This window comes from Salmo salar, chromosome ssa15, assembly GCF_905237065.1.
Source record: "Salmo salar chromosome ssa15, Ssal_v3.1, whole genome shotgun sequence".
NCBI classification, from domain to species: Eukaryota; Metazoa; Chordata; class Actinopteri; order Salmoniformes; family Salmonidae; genus Salmo; species Salmo salar.
In genome coordinates this window covers 75,269,245-75,282,005 of record NC_059456.1, presented here as the reverse complement: position 1 = coordinate 75,282,005, position 12,761 = coordinate 75,269,245, and the positions used below count along the sequence as shown (strand labels likewise).

General features: G+C 43.8%; 1 pseudogene; it reads left to right on the top strand.

Annotated features, from left to right (window-relative positions):
• LOC106572288 (chloride transport protein 6-like) overlaps window positions 1-12,761 on the top strand; it is a 63,393-nt pseudogene that overhangs the window by 7,173 nt on the left and 43,459 nt on the right.

Here is a 12,761-nt window from a genome sequence, read left to right as displayed (position 1 = left end):
AATGGCATGACAATTGGCCTCAGGATCTCTTCACAGTATCTCTATTGTGTTTGTTGTCCGTAGCTTATGCCTGCCCATACCATAACCCCACCGCCACCATGGGGCACTCTGTTCACAATGTTGACATTACAAACCACTCACCCACACAACACCATACACGTTACGTTGTCTGCAGTTGTGAGGCCAGTTGGACGTACTGCCAAATTCTCTAAAATAATGTTGGAGGCGGCTTATGGTAGAGAAATAAATATGAATTTCTCTGGCAACAGCTCTGGTGGACATTCCTGCAGTCAGTATGCCAATTGCACACTCCCTCAAAATTTGAGACATCTGTGGCATTGTGTTGAGTGACAACTGCACATTTTAGAGTTGCCTTTTGTCCCTAGCACAAGGTGCACCTGTGTAATGATCATGCTGTTTAATCAGCTTCTTGATATGCCACACCTGTCAGATGGATGGATTATCTTGGCAAAGAAGAAATGCTCACTAACAGGGATGTAAACACATATTTCAGCTCATGAAACATGGGACCAACACTTTACATTTTGCGTTTATATTTTTGTTCAGGTTATTTTGGCTACCATGGCTATGCCCCCATAGGTGGACAATACCCCTATCCACAGGGCATGAGTGGTTTGATGAGCATGAAAACGATGTGAACCATATGCCATGGCCATCTCAGTCACCAGATCTCAGCCCAGATGAACACTTCTGCAGCGACGCCTGAAACAGCGTTTTCCACCACCATCATTAAAACAACAAATTATGGAATGTCTCGTGGAAGAATGATGTCGCGTCCCTCCAATGGAGTTCCAGACGCTTGTAGAATCTATGACAAGGTGCATTGAAGCTGGTCTGGCTCGTGGTGGCCCAATGCCCTATTAAGACACTATGTTGGTGTTTCCTTTTATTTTTGTAGTTACCATTATGTATATAACGTTTGTTTCCTAATCACACTGGACTTAAAGTGTATCGTCCAATCAACTAATCACTCCAATCTTAATTCCATGTCCACAGACTAACATATCTTTCCCAGTACACTACCATGATATTATTTCTCCCAGGACACTACCATTTTACTATTTTATTTTGCATTACATCCTTATACACCGTGTGCCAAAACATTAGGAACACCTGCTCTTTCCATGACATAGACTGACCAGGGGAAAGGGGAAAGCTATGATCCCTTATTGATGTCACTTGTTAAGTCCACTTCAATCAGTGTAGATCAGGGGTCTCCAACCTTTTCTAGCATGAGAGCTACTGTAACACCATGCCCAAACTGGACGCGCAAATTGATTCTGGCCCCCCACACTAAACGCGATCACAACACGCAGGCTGAAATATCAAAACAAACTTTGAATTAATTTTATTAATTAATTTATTAACCAGACTTGTGGAGGTCTACAATTGTTGTTTTGAGGTCTTGGCTGTAAACTGTCGTGATTTGCATTTACCCTTCACTACAACACTGTCAAATTGATTGGATACGGGAGCTTTATGTTTATGACAGTTTGTGATGGAAAGCATGAAAAAAAATGCATGTAGCGTACTTTCAGAATTGCTTGGCGAGCTACTCATAGGTAGGCTGTGCGCTACTGGTAACTCGCAAACTACCTTTTGGAGACCTCTCGTGTAGATGAAGGGGAGGAGACAGGTTAAAGAAGGATGTTTAAGCCTTGAGACAATTGTATTGTGTATGTGTACCATTCAGAGGGTGAATGGGCAAGACAAAATATTTAAGTGCCTTTGAACGGGGTATGGTAGTAGGTGTCAGGTGCACTGGAGTGTGTTAAAATTTGCAACACTACTGGGCTGTTCACACTTAGCAGTTTCCTGTGTGTATCAACAATGGTCCACCACCCAAAAGACATCAAGCCAACTTGACACAACTGTGGGAAGTATTGGAGTCAACATGGGCCAGCATCCCTGTGGAATGCTTTCGACACCTTGTAGAGTCCATGCCCCAAAGAATTGAGGCTTTTCTGAGGGTAAAAGAGGGTGCAACTCAATATTAGGAAGGTGTTCCTTATGTTTGGTACTTTGCTGTGATGTCTGTGATATTTTACATAGTGTATTTTACTGTGATGTCTTGTGAGGGTCTTGAACCTCTATTTGTACCAATTCTATCAAGATTGCCCTAAAAATAAATTATTTACCTAAGTGTATAATCATATTTCCCATTGATTGATTGGGCTTTTTCAGATCTAACAGTACTGTTTGTAGGTCCATCTGAACACAGACATTATGACTTAACAACCACTGCTGGACCTGGCTCCAAAAGCGAGCCAGCGAAGGACAGTAACAAAACATATGATCTATTGGTTATGTTTCCTCGTGGCAGTCTGCACCGGTCTAACTCTTCAATAGTTGTGAAACCTCGCAACCTTTTTTGCGATTTTCTAGTAGTCGTTTTAAGCCTGGCATAGTTTTTCATTGGAGGCAGATGTAACAGTGTTGCTTCCGTCCCTCTCCTCGCCCCTACCTGGGCTCGAACCAGGGACCTCAAAAACTGCATCCCACGAAGCATCGTTTCCTATCGCTCCACAAAAGCAGTAGTCCTTGCCGAGCAAGGGAAACAACTACCTCAAGGTCTCAGAGCGAGTGACGTCACCGTTTTGAAACGCTATTTGCGCGCACCCCTCTAACTAGCTAGCCATTTCACATCGGTTACACTCACCCCCCTTTTGACCTCCTCCTTTTCTGCAGCAACCAGTGATCCAGGTCACAGCACCAATGTAACAGTGTTGCTTCCGTCCCTCTCCTCACCCCAACCTTGGCTCGAACCAGGGACCCTCTGCACACATCGACAACAGTCACCCTCGAAGATCGTTACCTATCATTCCACAAAATCTGTGGCCCTTGCCGAGCAAGGGAAACAACTACTTCAAGGTCTCAGAGCAAGTGACGTCACCGATTGAAACGCTATTAGCGCACACCCCGTTAACTAGCTAGCCATTTCACACCGGTTACACAGACAAATCAATTCATTCCTTTCTCTTTTGAGTAATTGTCTCTTCCATTTTTGTGGCAGAGCTGCGATGTGGGTACAGTGTTTTGTATGTGGGTCTGTGTGTGCATATGATGATAAAGTGGCTTGAGTTCTACACCTCCATGTATGTCTATCCCTCTCCCACAGTGTTCAGATGGGGATAATAAGTACCACCTGTGGACGGTGGTGGACCTGGCCTTCTTTGTCCTGATGGGGGTGGTGGGAGGGCTGCTGGGGGCCATCTTCAACTACATCAACAAGAGGCTGGACAAGTACCGCATGAGACATGTCCACCCCAAGGCCAAGTTTGTCAGGTACTGCTGGGAAACATACCGTAACATACAAAAAGCATGAACACACACCATTTATGCTCTCCTATGTCGTTGTAGTGTTAGTTGCTGCAGTTGTTGAAAATATTTGTTTAATATATGAAACGTATATCTGTAATGTAGTCTTCTACTTTTAGCCTAATTATCAAATAGTTTCAATCAATCAACATTCCCATCTGAAAGGCATTCGTCTGAGTGGAAAGGCATTTGTCTCAAAAAGGTTGTCATATATCTTTCATCTCTTATTCTTCCTCTACTCCCTCTCTAGGGTCCTGGAGAGCCTGCTGGTCACCATGGTGACGACGGTGGTGATATTCGTGGTGTCCATAACGTTGGGCGAATGTCGCGACTTGGCCTCCCCCACAACCAACAACAACAGTACAGCGCCGGTACGTTTGGTAGAGCTGAACTTCATTAAAAAAAAAGAAAGTGAAGCATATAAAAGCATATAAAAAAGCAAGTTATGAACAACCATAAAACAATGTTATAATCATCCTGAAACGAGCACTGAAAGCATATTGGAACACAGCATGATCATAAAACAACCTATAATCAAACAAAAGCCATCTTTAAAAAGTTTGTCTTGTGTGTTTTCTATTGTCTCTCTGACATCTTTCAGCAGACTAGTCGCCTGTGTTGAATGACTTGAAATGTCATTGATCCCAACCCTGCTAACAAGGGGGGCGGTTCAGGAGGGTGCATTGTTTAAAACCAATATAATTGTCTGTCATGTAGAATAGAGAATCCAGTCAGCTCGGCTCATTCCATTTCTATCTGCAACGTCTGTCACGATTGTCGTAAGAACTGGACCAAGGTGCAGCGTACGTAGCGTTTCACATCTTTATTATAAAGTGAAACTTAAGCAAATACAAAACAATAAACGAACAAATGAAACATGAAGCAAGTGAAGTGCTCACAGGCAACTACACAAAACCAAAACAAGATCCCACAAAAGACAGTGGGGAAATGGCTGCCTAAATATGATCCCCAATCAGAGACAACTATAAACGGCTGCCTCTGATTGGGAACCATACCAGGCCAACATAGAAATAAAACAACCTAGATTACCCACCCTAGTCATACCCCGACCTAACCAACATAGAGAATAAAAGGCTCTCTATGGTCAGGGCGTGACAACATCACTGAACATACCCCAGTTTCAACATTTCTCTTAATTGAACATACCCCAGTTTCAACATTTCTCTTAATTGAACATACCCCAGTTTCAACATTTCTCTTAATTGAACATACCCCAGTTTCAACATTTCTCTTAATTGAACATACCCCAGTTTCAACATTTCTCTTAATTGAACATACCCCAGTTTCAACATTTCTCTTAATTAAACATACCCCAGTACCACTGCTGTTGGTTGAGCTGTGTAGCAACTTGCTTAGTGTAAATGAACCAATTCATCTGACAGAACACACTCCCACTCCAGTATTACACAGTCACTGTGTTAATATTTCACTTTTCAATGCTTTGGCTGTGATCTTTGATCTCTCCAGGCCTCTAGTCTAGTGCACACTCAGGTCCTTCAGAAGTGGAATTTTGTATTTTTAATGGCTCCCACACTGTACAGACATTTTGCGGTGCATACATGTAAAAATAGATAGAAACATACTCCCATTCAATGGCTTTTAGCCATGAAGACCTAAGGATGGAAATGTGTCTTAATAACTCACACTTATGAGTTTAGGGGTAAATACCAATTTAAACTGAAGTTAGGATTAACCTTCTGTTAGACTAGAGTCTTTTCTTTTTCACATGTCTCCTGTACGTGCAGCTTGATCTGTAATTATAATGACCGTGTCAGGTCATTTTTGTAATCTGGATATGGTGTTTTTTTTAGGTGTCACTCAACGAAGACGTCATCAACTCCACCATCCGCCAGTTCTTCTGTCCCAACAAGACGTACAACAACATGGCCACTCTGTTCTTCAACTCTCAGGAGGTGGCCATCCACCAACTTTTCCACCAGGACGGTGAGACAGGACCTGACCTAGGATCAGTTTGACATTTTAGATCAGGGTTTCCCAATAGGCGGCCCGCGGGCCAAATTCGTCCCATCGCTGAATGTAATTGGGGACCTCTGTTTTAGGCCATAATGAATGAGATTATGGACAGGCTCCCATCTGATCTGAAGGGCAAAACTTATCCCACTTCTGTACTAAACAGCATGCTCAATGAAGGATCTCCATGTAAAAGTACTTCTTAGTTCCAGGACCAGGCTTAATCTGTGTTTTCTTTGAACAGGGCTGTCTCTATTGGGTGCGTGTGCGTGCGTTACATTGATTATCTAACATTTTCATCATCTAACATTTTAATGTGGCATTAAGACAACCAGTTATGTTGTTTTCATCTGATTGTAAAACAACTCCCTTCAAAAAGTACGCTACCTGTGCATGTTCGTCCACTCCAAAATAATTCCAGTGTCCAAACTGTGCACTGCATGTACACTCTGATGAATGGAAATAGATATCTGTTTATAAAAAAAACAAAGTGGGCCTAATGCCATTGATTAGGCCTCCATTGATTAGGCCGCCATTGATTAGGCCGCATTTGATTAGGCCTACATTAATTGATGCGTCTTGTTGACAAATTGACCTTTTTTGTAGCCTGAAAAGTCAGGACACCTGAAATGGGGCTGAAACTGGGATGGTCACCCTAACACACTCACGGTCAATTTACTAGACTAGGCTACAATGTGAATTACCATGAACTTCAAATAGACCTACCAGTAGCCAGTGATGTAGTAGTAAAAAAAAACACTAGGTGGGTAAACTCTGATTGCGGTGAAAAAAGTAACTCTCCCTATACTTTCAATGCATATTTCAGAAAAAGGTGGTTAACCTGCGTTTACCCACCACCAGACCTACAGTGCCGGTAGCCTACCCTCTCAGCCAAGGCAAATTTTACACACATGAGCACACGCAGAACAGGTAACCTACATTAAATTTAATAGACCTACATGAGATTAATCAAAACATGTGTACACCCTATCATGAGTTGTCCATAATTCATGAGTTGAATGCTTGGAATCTTCACATATGTGACGTAAAACACTACCTTTCCTGACAGTAATGACTGTAACAATTGAAATAGAACATTGAACTTAAACCCTGTGTGAATCCTGGATCTTGGAGTGTGTGTGTGTGTGTGTGTGTGTGTGTGTGTGTGTGTGCGTGCGCGTGCACGGGAGCTTAGCGGTTAGAGCATTGTGCCTGTAACCGAAAGGTCACTAGTTTGAATCCCCGAGCCGACAAGGTGAAAAATATGTCAATGTGTCCACGAGCAAGGCACTTAACCCTAATTGCTCCAGGGTCGCTGTTGATAATGGCTGACCCTGGCCATGACCCCACTGCCCTAGGGTGTCTCGGGGAGAGTTGGGATATGCATAAAACACATTTCCATGTCACAAATGTATATGATACACACTTGTACATGTGTGAAAAAGGACAAATATAAGCATCCACCTAATTATTTTAAATATTTTCTATGCGCACGTGTGTAACCCTACCCTCCCCCCTCTCAGAAACTGAGCATGCTGACACGGGCAGGGGAACAGCGGCGGCGCTGCCAGTCCATGAAGTCGTATCCGTCCAGCGAGCTGCGCAAAGTGTGTGACAACCAAGCAGTGGCTGTGGTGCCTGCTGCGGAGGAGGGCCAGGACATGCTGCAGCAGATGCTGGAGAGGAGGTGAGACCCACATACACTCATACACACCCGTACACACACACACACACACCTTAATTCTCACAATTGGTCTTTTGACCAATCACATCAGATCTTTTTCAGAGCTGATGTAATTGGAACAAAATACCAATTAGTGAAAAAAAGATCAGAATTGGTCTGCCTGTGTAAACGCAGCCTTTGGAAACATATGGAGGCCTATTACAACCATCGATGGTGACCAGATTATCGGCAGCTGATCTCTCGTGATAAATTTACCGCCACAGCTAATCTCAATTGCAACCATTTTTGGTCACCTCATTACCACTCCTTATTTTATTTGTTTCCAGTTTATGCGGTCCATTAAAGTCGCAGTTGCTTTTGGGGCGACCAGGCCAAATTCACGTAGAAATGTGAGTTATAGATTGAAAGCAAGTCTGAGAAGCAGTTTATCTGTTCTATGTGCTCTATTTATATTCATACTTTGAAATATATATATATATATATATATTCATACTTTGAAATATATATATATATATATATAACACACATATATATATATATACACATATAAACACATATATACACACACATACATATATATATATATACACACATATATATACATACACATATATACACACATACATATATATATATACATACACATATACACATACATATATATATATATATATATATACATACACATATACACATACATATATATATATATACATACATACATACATACATACATACATACATACATACATACACACACACATATATATATATATACACACACACACACACATATACACACATACATACACACACACACACATATATACATATATACACACATACATATATACACACACACACACACACACACATATATACATATATACACACATACATACACACACACACACACACACACACACACACACACATATATACACATACACACACACACACATATATACACACATACACACACACACACACACACACACACACACATACACACACAAACACACACACACACACTTGAAGTCGGAAGTTTACATACACCTTAGCCAAATACATTTAAACTCAGTTTTTCACAATTCCTGACATTTAATCCTAGTAAAAATTCCCTGACTTAGGTCAGTTAGGATCACCACTTTGTTTTAAGAATGTGAAATGTCAGAATAATAGTAGAGGGAGATTCATTTCAGCTTTTATTTCTTTCATCAAATTCCCAGTGGGTCAGAAGTTTACATACACTCAATTAGTATTTGGTAGCATTGCCTTTAAATTGTTTAACTTGGGTCAAACATTTCAGGTAGCCTTCCACAAGCTTCCCACAATAAGTTGGATGAATTTTGGCCCATTCCTCCTGACAGAGCTGGTGTAACTGAGTCAGGTTTGAAGGCCTCCTTGCTCACACACGCTTTTTCAATTCTGCCCATACATTTTCTATTGGTTCAACGAGTTCTATTGTTTCAATTGAGGTCAGGGCGTTGTGATGGCCACTCCAATACCTTGACTTTGTTGTCCTTAAGCCATTTTGCCACAACTTTGGAAGTATGCTTGGGGTCATTGTCCATTTGGAAGACCCATTTGCGACCAAGCTTTAACTTCCTGACTGATGTCTTGAGATGTTCCTTCAATATATCCACGTAATTTTCCTTTTTCATGATGCCATCTATTTTGTGATGTGCACCAGCCCCTCCTGCAGCAAAGCACCCCCACAAGATGATGCTGCCGCCCCCGTGCTTCACGGTTGGAATGGTGTTCTTTGACTTGCAAGCCTCCCCCTTTTTCCTCCAAACATAACGATGGTCTTTATGGCCATTATGGCCGTTTTTGTTTCATCAGAGGACATTTCTCCAAAAAGTACGATTTTTGTTCCCATGTGCAGTTGCAAACCGTAGTCTGGCTTTTTTATGGCGGTTTTGGAGCAGTAGCTTCTTCCTTGCTGAGCGGCCATTCAGGTTATGTCGATATAGGACTCGTTTTACTGTGGATAAATATACCTTTGTACCTGTTTCCTCCAGCATCTTCACAAGGTCCTTTGCTGTTGTTCTGGGATTGATTTGCATTTTTCGCACCAAAGTACGTTCATCTCTAGGAGACAGAACGTGTCTCCTTCCTGAGCGGTATGACGGCTGCATGGTCCCATGGTGTTTATACTTGCGTACTATTGTTTGTACAGATGAACGTGGTACCTTCAGGCATTTGGAAATTGCTCCCAAGGATGAACCAGACTTGTGGAGGTCTACAATTTTTGTTCTGAGGTCTTGGCTGATTTCTTTAGATTTTCCATTGATGTCAAGCAAAGAGGCACTGAGTTTGAAGGTAGGCCTTGAAATACATCCACAGGTACACCTCCAATTGACTCAAATTATGTCAATTAGCCTTTCAGAAGCTTCTAAAGCCAGACATAATTTTCTGGAATTTTCCAAGCTGTTTAAAGGCACAGTCAACTTAGTGTATGTAAACTTCTGACCCACTGGAATTGTGATACAGTGAATTATAAGTGAAATAATCTGTCTGTAAACAATTGTTGGGATAATTACTTGTGTCATGCACAAAGTAGATGTCCTAACCAACTTGCAAAAACTACAGTTTGTTAACAAGAAATGTGTGGAGTGGTTGAAAAACGAGTTCTAATGACTCCAACCTAAGTGTATGTAAACTTCCAACTTCAACTGATATACACTGCTCAAAAAAATAAAGGGAACACTTAAACAAAACAATGTAACTCCAAGTCAATCACACTTCTGTGAAATCAAACTGTCCACTTAGGAAGCAACACTGATTGACAATACATTTCACATGCTGTTGTGCAAATGGAATAGACAACAGGTGGAAATTATAGGCAATTAGCAAGACACCCCCAATAAAGGAGTGGTTCGGCAGGTGGTGACCACAGACCACTTCTCAGTTTTTATGCTTCCTGGCTGATGTTTTGGTCACTTTTGAATGCTGGCGGTGCTTTCACTCTAGTGGTAGCATGAGGTGGAGTCTACAACCCACACAAGTGGCTCAGGTAGTGCAGCTCATCCAGGATGGCACATCAATGCGAGCTGTGGCAAGAAGGTTTGCTGTGTCTGTCAGCATAGTGTCCAGAGCATGGAGGCGTACCAGGAGACAGGCCAGTACATCAGGAGACACGGAGGAGGCTGTAGGAGGGCAACAACCCAGCAGCAGGACCGCTACCTCCGCCTTTGTGCAAGGAGGAGCAGGAGAAGCACTGCCAGAGCCCTGCAAAATGACCTCCAGCAGCCCACAAATGTGCATGTGTCTGCTCAAACGATCAGACTCCATGAGGGTGGTATGAGGGCCCGACGTCCACAGGTGGGGGTTGTGCTTACAGCCCAAGACCGTGCAAGACATTTGGCATTTGCCAGAGAACACCAAGATTGGCAAATTCGCCACTGGCGCCCTGTGCTCTTCACAGATGAAGTAGGTTCACACTGAGCACCTGTGACAGACGTGACAGAGTCTGGAGACGCCGTGGAGAACGTTCTGCAGCCTGCAACATCCTCCAGCATGACCGGTTTGGCGGTGGGTCAGTCATGGTGTGGGGTGGCATTTCTTTGGGGGGGCCGCACAGCCCTCCATGTGCTCGCCAGAGGTAGCCTGACTGCCATTAGGTACCGAGATGAGATCCTCAGACCGCTTGTGAGACCATTTGCTGGTGCGGTTGGCCCTGGGTTACTCCTAATGCAAGACAATGCTAGACCTCATGTGGCTGGAGTGTGTCAGCAGTTCCTGCAAGAGGAAGGCATTGATGCTATGGACTGGCCCGCCCGTTCCCCAGACCTGAATCCAATTGAGCACATCTGGGACATTATGCCTCGCTCCCTCCATCAATGCCACGTTGCACCACAGACTGTCCAGGAGTTGGCGGATGCTTTAGTCCAGGTCTGGGAGCAGATCCCTCAGGAGACCATCCGCCACCTCATCAGGAGCATGCCCAGGCGTTGTAGGGAGGTCATACAGGCACGTGGAGGCCACACACACTACTGAGCCTCATTTTGACTTGTTTTAAGGACATTACATCAAAGTTGGATCAGCCTGTAGTGTGGTTTTACACTTTAATTTTGAGTGTGACTCCAAATCCAGACCTCCATGGGTTGATAAATTGGATTTCCATTGATTATTTTTGTGTGATTTTGTTGTCAGCACATTCAACTATGTAAAGAAAAAAGTATTTAATAAGATTATTTCATTCATTCAGATCTAGGATGTGTTATTTTAGTGTTTTAGTATTTCTTTGAGCAGTATATATATATTGTGGCAAACCTCTCCAAAGTTAGGACCGTTTGTCACAAATTTTGTGATCTGTAGTTCTGATTGGGGTGGCCATTTTAGTGATCGGGCAGAGCCCGTTTATTAGTTCTGCCCTCACATATCTGCCATTTATCACTCGACCCCCTTCTTTGCCACACATCTCCCCCCTAGATCCGACCCCCCAGTGTCGGGCTACCGCAGCAAAATATGCGTGCATGCGGGATAACCCATCCACATTTCCCATTTCCTTTCCTGCTCTGTGTTTCAAGTCAAAGTGAAACGGTTGGAGACTCAAAAACCACCGCATCACCCGAGCGTTCTTCTCTTTAGCCCTATGCATCCAGGTGAGTGGTGCATGGTCACTGATGAGGGTGAAGTGGCGCCCCAGCAGGTAGTATTTCAGGCTTTCCAGAGCCCACTTTACTGCCAGCGCCTCTTTCTCAACAACTGAGTAGTTGGTTTCCCGTGGTTCCAGCTTCCTGCTTAAAAACAGGATGGGGTGTTCCACCCCTTCTACCTCTTGGGACAGCACTGCTCCCAAGCCGACCTCTGAAGCATCCGTCTGAACCACAAACTCTCTCTCAAAGTCTGGTACCACCAGCACTGGATTACAGCAGAGGGCCTCCTGTAATGTCCTAAATGCTTTGGTGGCCCTTTCATCCCACTTGACCATGTTTGGCCCTCTGGCTCTAGTCATGTCGGTGAGTGGGGCGGCCACTGTGGCATAACTTGGGATGAACTTCTGGTAGTACCCGGTCAGCCCTAGGAAGGCTCGAGCCTGCTTCTTATTTACTGGTTTCGGCCATTCTCTAATTGCCTCCACCTTCTTACGTTGGGGTTTGATTAATCCTCTTCCCACTGTGTATCCCAGATACTCCGTTTCCTCTAACCCCACATAACACTTGGCAGGGTTCGCCGTGAGCCCTGCCTTTCTAAGGGCGTCTAACACCGCCTGTACCCGGGGTAAGTGGGATTCCCAATCTGGGCTGTAGATCCCCACGTCATCTAAATAAGCTGCGGCGTATGTTTGGTGCGGTTTTAGGACCTTGTCCATGAGCCGTTGAAAGGTGGCTGGGGCCCCGTGTAGGCCGAATGGCATGACGGTGTATTGAAACAAACCGTCAGGGGTTGCAAAGGCTGTCTTTTCTTTGGCCCTGGGGGTCAGAGGAATTTGCCAGTACCTTTTTGTCAGGTCCAGGGTCGTAATGTACCGAGCTTTACCAATTTTCTCCAGTAGTTCGTCTACTCTGGGCATGGGGTAGGCATCAAACTTGGAGATTTCATTTACCTTCCGAAAATCGTTACAGAACCGCAAAGACCAATCGGGCTTGGAGACCATCACAATTGGGCTAGACCACTCACTATGTGACTCTTCGATCACTCCAGCTGTCAACATTTTCTCCGTCTCTGCTCTAATCGCTGCCTGTCGAGCCTCGGGTACCCGATATGGCCTCATGCTCACTTCCTGCTTGGTCAGGGT